The sequence below is a fragment of the Phyllobates terribilis genome, unplaced genomic scaffold (assembly GCF_046119375.1).
Source record: "Phyllobates terribilis strain yellow unplaced genomic scaffold, ASM4611937v1 Scaffold_5__5_contigs__length_657084704, whole genome shotgun sequence".
In the NCBI taxonomy this organism is placed as follows: domain Eukaryota; kingdom Metazoa; phylum Chordata; class Amphibia; order Anura; family Dendrobatidae; genus Phyllobates; species Phyllobates terribilis.
In genome coordinates this window covers 289,491,480-289,506,804 of record NW_027362765.1, presented here as the reverse complement: position 1 = coordinate 289,506,804, position 15,325 = coordinate 289,491,480, and the positions used below count along the sequence as shown (strand labels likewise).

Genomic DNA, 15,325 nt, shown 5'->3' with positions numbered 1-15,325 from the left:
TCATAGGTGTCTACAATCTTGTAATCAGTCAGTGGGCCTGTATATAGGGCTACAGATACTCACTGTGTTGTTTGGTGACATGGTGTGTACCACACTCAACATGGACCAGAGGAAGCAAAGGAAAGAGTTGTCTCAGGAGATTAGAAAGAAAATTATAGAAAAGCATGTTAAAGGTAAAGGTTATAAGACCACCTCCAAGCAGCATGATGTTCCTGTGACTACAGTTTAACATATTATTTAGAAATTTAAGATCCATGGGACTGTAGCCAACCTCCCTGGACGTGGCAGCAGGAGGAAAATTGATGACAAATCAAAGAGACGGATAATACGAATAGTAAGAAAAGAGTCCAGGATAACTTCTAAAGAGATTAAAGGTGAACTTCAAGCTCAAGGAACATCAGTGTCAGATCGCACCATCCGTCATTGTTTGATCCAAAGTGGACTTCATGGGAGACGACCAAGGAGAACACCATTGTTGAAAAAAAAATGCCAAAAAAGTCAGACTGGAATTTGCCAAACTACATGTTGACAAGCCACAAAGCTTTTGTGCTGACAACAAAATCACACAAAAATCATCAATGCAAATCAAATTTATTAACCAATGGAGGCCAGGATTTGGAGTCACCCCCAAAATTAAAGTGGAAAAACACACTATAGGCTGATCCAACTTTGATGTAATGTACTTAAAACAAGTCAAAATGAGGCTCAGTATTGTGTGTGGCCTCCACGTGCCTGTATGACCTCCCTGCAACGCCTGGGCATGCTCCTGATGAGGTTGCAGATGGTCTCCTGTGGGATCTCCTCCCAGACCTGGACTAAAGCATCCGCCAATTCCTGGACAGTCTGTGGTGCAACGTGACGTTGGTGGATGGAGCGAGACATGATGTCCCAGATGTGCTCAACCGGATTCAGGTCTGGGGAACGGGAGGGCCAGTCCATAGCTTCAATGCCTTCATCTTGCAGGAACTGCTGACACACTCCAGCCACATGAGGTCTGGCATTGTCCTGCATTAGGAGGAACCTAGGGCCAACCGCACCAGCATATGGTCTCACAAGGGGTCTGAGGATCTCATCTCGGTACCTAATGGCAGTCAGGCTACCTCTGGTGAGCACATGGAGGGCTGTGCGGCCTTCCAAAGAAATGCCACCCCACACGCATTACTGACCCACTGCTAAACCGGTCATGCTGAAGGATGTTGCAGGCAGCAGATCGCTCTCCACGGCGTCTCCAGACTCTGTCACGTCTGTCACATGTACTCAATGTGAACCTGCTTTTATCTGTGAAGAGCACATGGCGCCAGTGGCTACTTTGCCAATCCTGGTGTTCTGTGGCAAATGCCAAGCGTGCTGCACAGTGTTGGGCTGTGAGCACAACCCCCATCTGTGGACGTCGGGCCCTCATACCACCCTCATGGAGTCGGTTTCTAACCGTTTGTGCAGACACGAGGTCATTTTGCAGGGCTCTGGCAGTGCTCCTCCTGTTCCTCCTTGCACAAAGGAGGAGGTTGCGGTCCTGTTGCTGGGTTGTTGCCCTTCTACGGCCCCCTCCACGTCTCCTGGTGTACTGGCCTGTCTCCTGGTAGGGCCTCCAGCCTCTGGACACTACGCTGACAGACACAGCAAACCTTCTTGCCACAGCTCGCATTGATGCACCATCTTGGATGAGCTGCACTACCTGAGCAACTTCTGTGGGTTGTAGAGTCCGTCTCATGCTACCACGAGTGTGAAAGCACAACCAACATTCAAAAGTGACCAAACCATCAGCCAGAAAGCATTGGTACTGAGATGTGGTCTGTGGTCCCCACCTACAGAACCACTCCTTTATTGAGTGTGTCTTGATAATTGCCAATAATTTCCATCTATTGTCTATTCCATTTGCACAACAGCATGTGAAATTGATTGTCAATCAGTGTTGCTTCCTAAGTGGACAGTTTGATTTCACAGAAGTTTGATGTACTTGGAGTTATATTCTGTTGTTTAAGGGTTCCCTTTATTTATTTTTTTGAGCAGTGTACAGTCATGGCCAAAAGTTTTGAGAATGACACCAAAATTATATTTTCACATGATCTGCTGGCCTCTGGTTTTTATTAGTGTTTGTCTGATGTTTATATCACATACAGAAATATAATTGCAATCATATTATGAGTACCAATAGGTTATATTGACAGTTAGAATGAGTTAATGCAGCAAGTCAATATTTGCAGTGTTGCCCCTTCTTCTTCAAGACCTCTGTAATTCTCCCTGGCATGCTCTCAATCAACTTTTGGACCAAATCCTGACTGATAGCAGTCCATTCTTGCATAATCAATGCTTGCATTTTGCCAGAATTTGTTGGTTTTTGTTTGTCCACCCGTCTCTTGATGATTGACCACAAGTTCTCAATGGGATTAAGATCTGGGGAGTTTCCAGGCCATGGACCCAAAATCTCTATGTTTTGTTCCATGAGCCATTTAGTTATCACCTTTGCTTTATGGCAAGGTGCTCCATCATGCTGGAAAAGGCATTGTTGGGCGCCAAACTGCTCTTGGACGGTTGGGAGACGTTGCTCTTGGAGGACATTCTGGTACCATTCTTTATTCATGGCTGTGTTTTTAGGCAAGACTGTGAGTGAGCCGATTCCCTTGGCTGAGAAGCAACCCCACACATGAATGGTTTCAGGATGCTTTACAGTTGGCATGAGACAAGACTGGTGGTAGCGCTCACCTCTTCTTCTCCGAATAAGCTGTTTTCCAGATGTCCCAAACAATCGAAAAGGGGATTCATCAGAGAAAATGACTTTGCCCCAGTCCTCAGCAGTCCACTCCCTGTAACTTTTGCAGAATATCAGTCGGTCCCTGATGTTTTTTCTGGAGAGAAGTGGCTTCTTTGCTGCCCTCCTTGAAACCAGCCCTTGCTCAAAGAGTCTCCGCCTCACAGTGCGTGCAGAAGCACTCACACCAGCCTGCTGCCATTCCTGAGCAAGCTCGGCACTGCTGGTAGTCCGATCCCGCAGCTGAAACAGTTTTAAGATACGGTCCTGGCGCTTGCTGGTCTTTCTTGGGCGCCCTGGAGCCTTTTTGACAACAATGGAAGCTCTCTCCTTGAAGTTCTTGATGATGCGATAGATTGCTGACTGAGGTGCAATCTTTGTAGCTGCGATACTCTTCCCTGTTAGGCCATTTTTGTTGCAGTGCAATGATGGCTGCATGTGTTTCTTTAGAGATAACCATGGTTAACTGAAGAGAAACAATGATACCAAGAACCAGCCTCCTTTTAAAGTGTCCAGTGATGTCATTCTTACTTAATCATGACTGATTGATCGCCAGCCCTGTCCTCATCAACACCCACACCTGTGTTAATGGATCAATCACTAAAACGATGTTAGCTGCTCCTTTTAAGGCAGGACTGCAATGATGTTGAAATGTGTTTTGGGGGTTAAAGTTCATTTTCTGGGCAAATATTGACTTTGCAAGTACAGTAATTGCTGTTAAGCTGATCACTCTTTGACATTCAGGAGTATATGCAAATTGCCATTACAAAAAATTAAGCAGTAAACTTTGGAAAAATTACTATTTGTCTCATTCTCAATACTTTTGGCCATGACTGTATTATGGAGCTTGGGCTCCCTCTAATGGTGCAGCTTGTTATGATGTGTTTTTGAAATTTTCTACTAGTGTTTTTCCCCATATTACAGTTTTTTTTACTTAATTTGTTAATAAAGATTTATAAGTTTTTTATCTACTCGGCTTTTTTGCTTCTGTTAATTTGTAGGTTTTTCAAAGTATATCTCATATATAGTCTTAGTAAAAATTGCACAATACTCAGAGTTCAGGACAAAAGTAAATGGTTATAAACCATCATATCAGCTCACATACAGGAAAATGGTGTAGCGAAACCACATCATCTCAAGAGTTATAATAAAATAAATTTTATTAAAAAACTTTTAAAAATTACATAAATAATTAGCCAATAGTTGGCATCAACAGCCCGCAGAGGTAAAGTGTCAACATTTAAGTATATAAATCAATCCATAAAAAGGTCACCATATGGTGTAATAACATGATTATATAGTATGGTAAAGTGACACTCAATTGATCGAAGATCATATAACAAAGTCCAAGATGTATAATTGTATAAATAGTGAAGTAGAGTGACACTGAATAACACATACAGTTTGTCTCCTATAAGGAGACAATCTCCTAATCAGGGCATGGTATAAAGCACACGAAACCACAGGATATACATAGATGCATAATAAGTACATAATGGATTATATTACCAGAGCTGGAATGCGATGCCAGGGTCCTTCGTCCGGGAGAGTGCACTAGCTATTGGCTAAATATTTATGTAATTTTTAAAAGATTTTCAATAAAATGTATTTTGTTATAACTCTTGAGATGATGTGGTTTCTGGATCATTGGATGTTCTGTGTGGGATCCAATTTTTTTTTTTACACAGACATAGACTTGAATGGGTGAGTCTCATCCGAGACCGGGAAGAAAGTAGTGTATGCTGTCTTTTTTTCTCACGGACAGTAGGACTGAGAAAAAAAAACGTTCATCTGAACAGCCCTAATGAACAACACAGGTCAGTTTGCTGTCCGTTCTATTTATATGCTCTTATGCATAAGCCCTTATCCGACACCAAACAAAAGGATTATTGGATTTAAATAAAAATAATTTTCAAATACTTTACCAATAATTTATTTTGGAAAGTTCTAAATCATAACCCGTAATTCAGAACTGTCAAATCTATAAGGATTCAAAAGGATAGCACGCGGATGGCATTTATGTATTGCACTTTCACATCATGAACTCATGCATTGAAATGTGTGAGTTTGGTCCGCACACAGGACAAAACTCAGACATGTCTTTTTTTTTGCATATAACCAGCTATATACTATAGTGTGCCATGTGCGATCTGTTAAAAACCAACAAAAAAAATGAATAATACACACACAGAATTATGAACGTGTAAAAGAGGCATAAGGCCAGGGTATAAAACATCATTTCCGAACCAAGCAAGGGTTTACTTGAACTAAACAGCCTCATTGGCATAAGTGCAGGGTTGCCAACCTATGTATTCAGTTTTTTTCTGGACAACTGGACCAAAATTTATGAACGGTCCAAAACTTTTAGGGACATTTGCCATGTCCTTTAAAAATGTTCACACCTCTTAAGACACCCATAATACGAGCATATACTTATCAGTACCCTGAAATTTACCCTGTGAACTTTTCCACATTACACCTGCAAACTTAAATGTTTTTGTTTGGGATTTTATGCGATAAACCAACACAAAGTAGCAAGTATTTGTGAAGAGTATAGGCAATGATACATTGTTTTCTAATTATTTTAAAAATACAAATCTGAAAATTGTGATGTGTATTTGTATTCAGCCAGCGTCAATAATTTGTAAGATTACCTTTCACTGCAATTACTGCTGCAAGTTTTTTTTGTGGTTGTCTTCACCAGCTTTGTACCTCTAGAGGCTTATTTTTTAGCCTATTCTTCTTTACAATCTAGCTCTAGCTCAGTGAGATTGGATGGAGAGTATCCATAAACAGCAATTTTCAAGTCTTGCCACAGATTCTTAATAGGATTTACGTCTTTACTGTGACTGGGCCATTCAAACACATGAATATGCTCTAATCTAATCCATTCCATTGTAGCTCTGGCAGTATGTTTAGGGTCATTGTCCAGCTGTAAGGTGAACCTACGCCCCAGTCTCAAGTCTTATGCATCTTCCCATCAACTCTGACCAGTTTCCCTGTCCCTGCTGAAGAAAAGCATCCCCGCAGCATGATGCTGCTACCACCATGTTTGACTGTGGGGATGGTGTTTTCAGGTTGATATGCAGTGTAAGTTTTCCGCTACACCTAGCATTTTGCATTTAGCCCAAAATGTTCTACTTTGGTCTGCTTCTCTAATTAGTGGTCACCTTGCATGGGATGTCAGTTTAGGTGGACAACTATGTCTTAGTAGGTTTGCAGTTGTGCCATACTCCTTCCATTTTTGGATGATGGATTGAACAGTGCTCCATGAGATATTCAGATCTTGGGCTATTTTTTATAACCTAACCCTGCTTTACTCTCTTCCACAACTTTATCCCTGACCAGTCAGGTGTGTTCTTTGGTTTTCATGATGTTGCTAGACCCCAAATGTTCTCAAACAAACCTCTGAGACCTTCACAGAACAGCTGTAGTTAAACTGAGAATAATATCTAGGGATGCCAAACTACAGAAGGCTGAATACAAATGCATGTCACAGTTTTCAGATTTATATTTTTAAAATAATTAGAAAACCATGTGTAATTTCCTTAATTCCTTAACACTTCACAAATACTTGCTACTTCGTGTTGGTATATCAAATAAAATCCCAATAAAATACATTTAAGTTTCTGGGTGTGACATGAAAAAATGTGGAAAAGTTCACAGGACATGAATACTTTTTCAGTGACTTGGATTCAGGGAGTTTGGAAGGGAGGAATTTGGACTGAATTGCTGTCTGTATTTTATTAATTCTTTACATTTCTATTTACTTAACATTTCTGTCTAGTGCAATCCACATTAGGAAATGAGCTCCATTATTGACAATGCTATCCAGTGTATATCTTGCCACATGTATGCAATCCTTGAACAGCTGGTCGTGGGTGCATACGGCTGTGCGAGATGTGTGCACGTTGTGCGTTTGGAAGCCCAGGTACTGGATCTAAATGAGCAGCTGGCAACACTGAGATCCATTGACAATATGGAAAGGAGTCTGCTGCTCACTGAGCAGCTGCTCACTGGGGTACATGTGGGGGAGGGTGGTAGTAGGGAGCTGCAGGACAGTGAGGCAGCTAGCTGGGTGACAGTTAGAAGGGGGGGGGTAGAGGGAAGAGTGCCAGGGAGGCTAGTCCTGATCTGGCACACCCCAATAAGTTTGCAAAGTTGGCAGATGAGGGGGGTGTCGGTACAAGGGTAGCACTGCTGCAGCAAGGCATGTCCTCTGAAAGCCAAAGGAGTGTCAGCTCCAGTAAGGGGGGAAATAGGAGAGAAGGGCAGGCCAGGCAGGTGCTGGTAGTGGGGGACTCAATTATTAGGGGAACAGATAGGGCAATCTGTCACAAAGACAGGGATCGTCGAACGGTGTGCTCGAGTCCGGCACATCGCTGATCGGGTTGACAGATTACTGGGAGCGGCTGGTGACGAACCAGCGATCATGGTGCACATTGGCACATATGACAAAGTTAGAGGTAGGTGGAAGGTCCTTAAAGATGATTTCAGGGAATTAGGCTGCAAGCTTAAAGCAAGGACCTCCAAGGTGGTATTCTCTGAAATACTGCCCGTACCAAGCCAGCGAGGCAATGGGAGATTAGGGAGATAAATAAGTGGCTCAGGAATTGGTGTAGGAAGGAGGGGTTTGGGTTGCTGGAGAACTGGGCCAACTTCTCAGTTGGCTACAGGTTCTACGCTAGGGACAGGCTGCACCTCAATGGGGAGGGTGCAGATGTGCTGGGGGAGAAAAAGGCTAGAAGGTTGGAGGAGTGTTTAAACTAGGGATTGGGGGGGAGGGTATTCATTTTATAGGTGGGGAAGATAGTGCAGATAGTGACCTGGGCACAAATAAAGAAATTGGGGGTGGGGTTAGAACAGTCAATATAGTAAGAAGGAATAGAGGTACAGAGAGCTACATAAAATGCATGTACACTAATGCCAGAAGCCTCATCAACAAAATGGAGGAATTAGAATTAATTTTGTTGGAAAATAATTATGACATGGTGGGGATATCTGAGACATGGCTGGACGAGAGCCATGACTGGGCAGTTAATTTACAGGCCTATAGTCTGTTCAGAAATGACCGTACAAACAAGCGAGGGGGTGTGTGTGTTTATATGTATAATCATCCTTAAAACCCATCTTGCGTGAGAATATATGTGAATCTAATGAAAATGTAGAGTCCCTGTGGGTGGAGATAAGGGGAGGGGGAAAAAATAATAAATTACTGATAGGGGTTTGTTATAAGTCTCCAAAAATAATGGAAGCAGCGGAGAATATCCTCATAAAGCAAATAGATGAAGCAGAGACTCAAGGAAAAGTCATTATTATGGGGGATTTCAACTACCCTGAAATACATTTGGGAACAGAAACCTGTAGTTGAAGCAAAGGTAATAGGTTTTTGACAACTATGAGAGACAATTACCTTTCATAACTGGTTCAGGGCCCAACCAGAAAGGGGGCACTGCTAGACCTAATATTAACCAACAGGCCAGACCGCATATCAAATATACGAGTTGGGGGTCACTTGGGTAATAGTGATCACAAAATAATACGTTTTCATGTATCCTTTAATAAGATGTGTAGTAGAGGGGTTACAAGGACACTAAACTTCAGGAAGGCAAATTTCCAACGGTTGAGATGATCTTAGTGCAATAAACTGGGACGATATCCTGAGACATAAAACTACACAAAGCAAATGGGAGACATTTATTAGCATGAGTGACAAAAAGAAAGCATATAGAGAACTAAAGCAAGTAGGTAGTGATGAGGCATTAAATAAATACAGAAAATTAAATAAATTCTGTAAAAAAAAAATCAAGGAGAGACTCATTGCCAGAGAAAGCAAAAATAATACCAAAATATTCTTTAACTACATAAATAGTAAAAAACTAAAAAATGATAGTGTTGGCCCCCTTAAAATAGTCTGGGTGAAATGGTGGACGAGGATGAGGAAAAAGCCAATATGCTAAATGATTTTTTTTCAACAGTATTTACACAAGAAAATCGCATGACAGAAAACATGATTAGTGATGACAAAAATTCTCCATTAAATGTCACTTGCTTAACCCAGCAGGAAGTAGGGCGGTGTCTAAAAATCACTAAAGTTGACAAATCCCCGGGCCCGGATGGGGTACACCCGCGAGTACTGCGGGAATTAAGTAATGTCATAGATAGACCATTATTTTTAATCTTTAAAGATTCCATAATAACAGGGTCTGTACCACAGGACTGGCGTATAGCAAATGTGGTGCCAATATTCAAAAAGGGGACAAAAACCGAACTTGGAAATTATAGGCCGGTAAGCTTAACCTCTACTGTGGGTAAAATCCTGGAAGGTTTCCTAAGAGATGTTATACTAGAGTATCTGAATAAGAATAACCTCATGACCCAATATCAATATGGGTTTACGAGGGACCGTTCCTGTCAAACTAATCTGATCAGCTTTTATGAGGAGGCAAGTTCCGAACTGGACCAAGGAAATGCAGTGGATGTTGTGTATATGGACTTTTGAAAAGCTTTTGATACGGTTCCACACAAAAGGTTGATATATAAAATGAGAACAATGGGGATAGAGGAAAATATATGTATGGGGGTTAAGAATTGGCTCAGTGATAGGAAACAAAGGGTGGTTATTAATGGAACACACTCAGACTGGGTCTCAGTTAACAGTGGGGTACCACAGGGGTCAGTATTGGGCCCCCTTCTTTTTAATATATTTATTAATGACCTTGTAGGGGGCATACAGAGTAGTATTTCAATATTTGCAGATGACACTAAACTCTGCAGGTTAATCAATACAGAGGAGGACAATTTTATATTACAGGAGGATCTATGTAAACTAGAAGCTTGGGCTGATAAATGGCAAATGAGCTTTAATGGGGATAAATGTAAGGTAATGCACTTGGGCAGAGGAAATAAAATGTATAATTATATGCTTCATTGTAAAACACTGGGCAAAACTGTAACTGAAAAAGACCTGGGTGTATTGGTGGACGACAAGCTCACGTTTGGTGGCCAGTGTCAGGCACCTGCTGCAAAAGCAAATAAAATAATGGGATGCATTAAAAGAGGCATAGATTCTCACGAGGAGAACATAATTTTACCTCTATACAAGTCAATAGTGTGACCACACTTAGAATACTGTGTACAGTTCTGGTCTCTGGTGTATAAGAAAGACATAGCTGAACTAGAGCGGGTGCAGAGAAGACCGACCAAGGTTATTAGAGGACTGGGGGGTCTGCAATACCAAGACAGGTTAATACACTTGGGGTTATTTAGTTTGGAAAAACAAAGGCTTAGGGGTGATCTTATTACTATGTACAAGTATATAAGGGGACAGTACAAAGACCTTTCTACTGATCTTTTTACTCTGAGGCCTGTGTGCCGGCTATTAAGGAGCATGAAGTCACTGCTCCCCACGCACACAGTCCCGGCGTGGGGAGCAGTGACTTCAGGCAGCTGATCTCTCCTTGTGAGCCGCGGATGGCAGTGACGCCATGCGCAGCTCATATGGAGAGATCAGTGCGGGCAGACAGGACACAGCACTGGAGGAGAGAGAAGAGAGGTGAGTAGGAGTGTTTATTTTTTTATGTGCAGAGTGATAGGGATTAGGGGGACCATGCATACTAAGATAAGGATGAGGGGGCCATACATACCAGGATAAGGATGAGGGGATCATACATACCAGGATAAGGATGAGGGGGCCATACATACCAGGATAAGGATGATGGGGCCATACATACCAGGATAATGATGAGGGGGCCATACATACCAGGATAAGGATGAGGGGGCCATACATACCAGGATAAGGATGAGGGAGATCATACATACCAGTATAAGGATGAGGGGGATCATACATACCAGTATAAGGATGAGAGGGATCATACATACCAGTATAAGGATGAGGGGGATCATACATACCAGTATAAGGATGAGGGGGATCATACATACCAGTATAAGGATGAGGGGGCCATGCATATCAGAATAAGGATGAGGGTGCCATGCATACCAGGATAAGGATGAGGGGGCCATGCATACCAGGATAAGGATGAGGGGTGCCATGCATACCAGGATAGGCACGAGGGGTGCCATGCATACCAGGATGGGTATGAGGGGTGCCATGCATACCAAGATAAGGATGAGGGGTGCCATGCATACCAGGATAGGGATGAGGGGGCCATGAATACCAGGATAGGGATGAGGGGTGCTATGCATACCAAGTTAGGGATGAAGGGTACCATGCATACCAGCATAGGCATGAGGGGTGCCATGCATACTAGGATAAGGATGAGGGGTGCCATGCATACCAGGATAAGGATGAGGGGTGCTATGCATATCAGGATGGAGGGGTGCCATGCATATCTGGATGGAGGGGTGCCATACATACCAGGATGGGGATGGGGGTCACGTATAATAGGAAGGGGGGACATATCTACCAGGATGGGGGATATTATCAGAATTGGGGGACATTACCCCTATATCAGTGTCAACAGCAGACCTGCTCCCCCTTAACAGTACATCGTGACCACATTTTTTGCTTACATTTTTTTCTATTTTCCTCCTCTAAAACCTAAGTGCGTCTTATGGTCCGGTGCGTCTTATAGTCCGAAAAATACGGTATATACACAGCACTGTCTCAGTGTTTTTTATGCAATGTATATACAGTAGCCTCAGTGTATCCTATCTGATGTATATACAGCAGTCCAGTGTATTCTTTGAGGAGACAAGCAGTGTAATATACAGTGATGAGCAAAAGGGTAAAAATAATTTGAACTTTTGACTTTCAGGCTTCATATCTCACCATCCACTATTGCTTCGAATGTGAAATTACCATCATTTTATAGACAATCATCTTGGGTATCTCATACACAAATTTGACTTGCAACTATTTAGCATAAGATTAGTTATGCAAATTCTTGTCATGTCACTGCATTATTACTATTTTGCTCCTAAAAATCTAAATTTTAATTTATTATTTTGTTAGTATTTTGTAAATTCACCTTTGGCTTTCAGCCTGAATCCTTCTGGGCATGCTGTCGATCAGATTCAAACATGTCTTGACCGAAATCTGATCCCAGGTCTCTTCTACACATTCCCAAAGTTGATGCATACTGGTCGACTCACTTGGGTATGTATACATTTTCTTCAACTCTACATACAAGTGTTCGATTTGTTTTAAGTCTGACAATTGCGGGGACAAGTCCTGCACCTCTACTTTATTGTTATTGAACCATTTCTTTACCAATCTTGACTTGAGCTTCGGGTCGTTGTCCTGCTGGAACACTATGTCGTCCTTTTCATACCCATAGTACTCGAGTGTACGAAGTAACTTGTGTTGTATGACGCTAATATATAGCTCAGCATTGAGACCACCATCGATCTTGGTCAAGTATCCATCATCTTTGGCTGTGAAACAAGCCCATATCATCAGGCTTCCTCTACCCAACTTTTAATTTCTCGATCCATTAGCACCGTTTTCCCTTATTTCTTCCAGACCCATTTGTTCCCATCAGAGCCTAGTTTATAAACTTTCATCTTATCGTTCCAAATCACCTGTTTCTAATCTTCTACAGTCCATTTGTCGTACTTTTTTGCAAACTCCAGCCGACGCTTCTTATGACAATATTGAAGTCGAGGTTTCTTCACCTTTTTTGAGCCACCATTACAGACTTGTGTAACATGCGTCGCATAGTGCTTGCATGTCTGTCTATGATCTCACTATTACGAAGCATACGAGCCACCTATATTGCCATGTTTGTCGCTTCAGAAGTGATAAATCTTATGATGAGCCGACTTGTTCACTTCGACATTTTGCCTAGACATCTACCTCCTGATTTTTGAATAGATGGAATTCATTTTGCATTCATCCAACTGTCATGGCACTCACATGATGCAGTTTGGCAAGTTTCTTGCCTGAGAGACCCCTATCGATTTGCTGGATGATGCTGTTTCTCTTTTCTTGGGAAATCTTCTTCATACGTGCTCCTTGATTCAAACAGTGACCTTTCGCTTGGGAATCAACGTAATAACACACTGAGGTATTAGGGATTGTGAGAACAGGTATTTTGTAGTGTGCAGGAAGAAAAAGATTGTTCCACCACCAGGAGCAAAATAGTAACAATGCAGTGACCTATCAAAAATCTGCATAACTAATCATATGCTAAATACACTGCTCAAAAAAATAAAGGGAACACTTACACAACACAATGTAACTCCACAATGTAAGTCAATCACACTTCTGTGAAATCAACCTGTCAAGTAATGAAGCAACACTGATTGAATCAATTTCTCCTGCTGTTGTTCAAATGGAAAAGACAACAAGTAAAAATGATAGGCAATTAGCAAGATACCCCCTATAAAGGAGTGGTCCTGCATGTGATGACCACAGACCATTTCTCTGTTCTCATCCTTTTTGGCTGTTTTGGTCACTTTTGCATTTTGTCACTGCTCTCACTCCTAGAGGTACAGTAGCATGAGGCGGTATCTACAACCCACAGAAGTCGCTCAGGTAGTGCAGCTCATCCAGGATGGCACATAAATGACAGCTGTGGCAAGAAGGGTAGCTGTGTTTGTCAGCACAGTGTCCAGAGCATGGAGCAGATACTGTACCAGGAGACAGGCCGGTACACCAGGAGACGTGGAGGGGGCTGTAGGAGGGCAACAACCCAGCATCAGGACTGCTACATCCTCCTTTGAACAAGGAAGAACAGGAGGAGCAGTGCCAGAGCCCTGCAAAATGACTTCCAGCAGGCCACTAACATCCATGTGTCTGCTCAATCTGTCAGAAACAGACTCCATGAGGGTGGTATGAGGGCCCGACGTCCACAAGTTGTGTTTTGAGCTTACAGCCCAACACCATGCAGGGTGATTGGCATTTGCCAGAGAACACCAAGATTGGCAGATTCCACATTGGTGCCCTATGCTCTTCACGGATGACAGCAGGTTCACACTGAGCACATGTGAAACGTGACAGAATCTGGAGACTCCGTGGAGAACATTTGCTGCCTGCAACATCCTCCAGCATGACCAGATTGGCAGTGGATCAGTAATGGTGAGGGGTGGCATTTCTTTGGAGGGCCGCACAGCCGTCCATGTGCTGGCCAGAGGTACCATGACTGTCATTAGGTACCGGGATGAGATCCTCAGACCCACTGTGAGACCATATGCAGATGCACTGGTCCCTGGGTTCCTTCTGATGCATGACAATGCTAGACCTCATGTGGCTGGAGTGTGTCAGCAGTTCCTGCATGATGAAGGCATTGATGCTTTGGACTGGCCTGCCCATTCCCCAGACCTGAATCTAATCGAGCACACCTGGGACATCATGTCTCATTCCATCCACCAACACCATGTTGTACCACAGTCTGTCCAGAAGTTGATTGATGTTTTAATCCAGGTCTGGGAGAAGATCCCTCAGAACATCCGCTGCCTCATCAGAAGCATGCCCAAGCGTTGTAGGGAGGTCATACAGGTACGTGGAGGCCACACACACTACTGAGCATCATTTCCTTGTCTTGAGGCATTTCCACTGAAGTTAGATCAGCCTGTAATTTGATTTTACACTTTCATTTTGAATATCATTCCAAATCCAGACCTCCATGGGATATTAATTTTGATTTACATTGATAATTTTTATGTTTTATTGTTGTCAATACATTCCACTATGTAATGAATGAATATGTCCAACAGGAATATTTCATTCAGTGATATCTAGGATGTAGTATTTTAGTGTTCCCTTTATTTTTTGAGCAGTGTAGTTGCAAGTGAAATTTATGTATGAGATAGTCAAGATGATTGTCTCACGTTCGAAGCAGTAGTGGATGATGAGATATGGACCCTGAAAGTCAAAAGTTAATTGTTACCCTTTTGCTCGTCACTGTGCACCTGTGTTCGGAACAACTTACTGCTGTGACCTGTTGTTGTTTTTTACTAAATTTATTGCAAAGACTCGACTGTGCTCCAGACCGACGCTAGCCTGGAAAAGCAGTTCTGAGTAGCAACATCAAAACCACCCATCACACATCTCACCAAAGAAAAAAACAGTTCCAGCCATCACATTAGCGGTGAGTTAATTGTTGGACCACATATAGCAGGCTAATATTTAAGGTGATAATGTTGTATGGCCCGCGACTGATATTATAAATATCCGAATATCCCTTGGCAGAAAAAAGGTCCTCATTCCTGAGCTACATAGTCCAGATCTCGCCCTGGAGACGCAAACATGTTAGTGTATTAGTCAACAAATATAATAAATAATAACATATGTTAGGTGTCCACCAAGAATTCATTAAAGCCTATAAACATGACATACAATCTACATATAATAAGATATAACGTTTATGAATAACATTAAAATATGACAAAAGAGTAAAAAAATCAAAAAAGAATGCTCAAAAGAAAACAAACACTGGGGTATCAGTAAATATATTGGCAGTATAATGTTAGGGTAATTAAGCACTGCAATTAAATGTCATGAATGTATAAAATTATGCATATCAACAGTACTGATGTGGAAACCTGTATAGAAAGTTTGAGGAGAAACTCAAAGGGTTTCACGCGTTTGCCAGTTTTGATCAAATCAGGAAG

General features: G+C 42.2%; 1 protein-coding gene across 1 annotated transcript in view; it reads right to left on the bottom strand.

Moving 5' to 3' along the window:
• Nucleotides 1-15,325, bottom strand: part of LOC141271540 (uncharacterized) — a 140,648-nt gene that overhangs the window by 121,263 nt on the left and 4,060 nt on the right. The gene's annotated exons all lie outside the window — the stretch shown is intronic.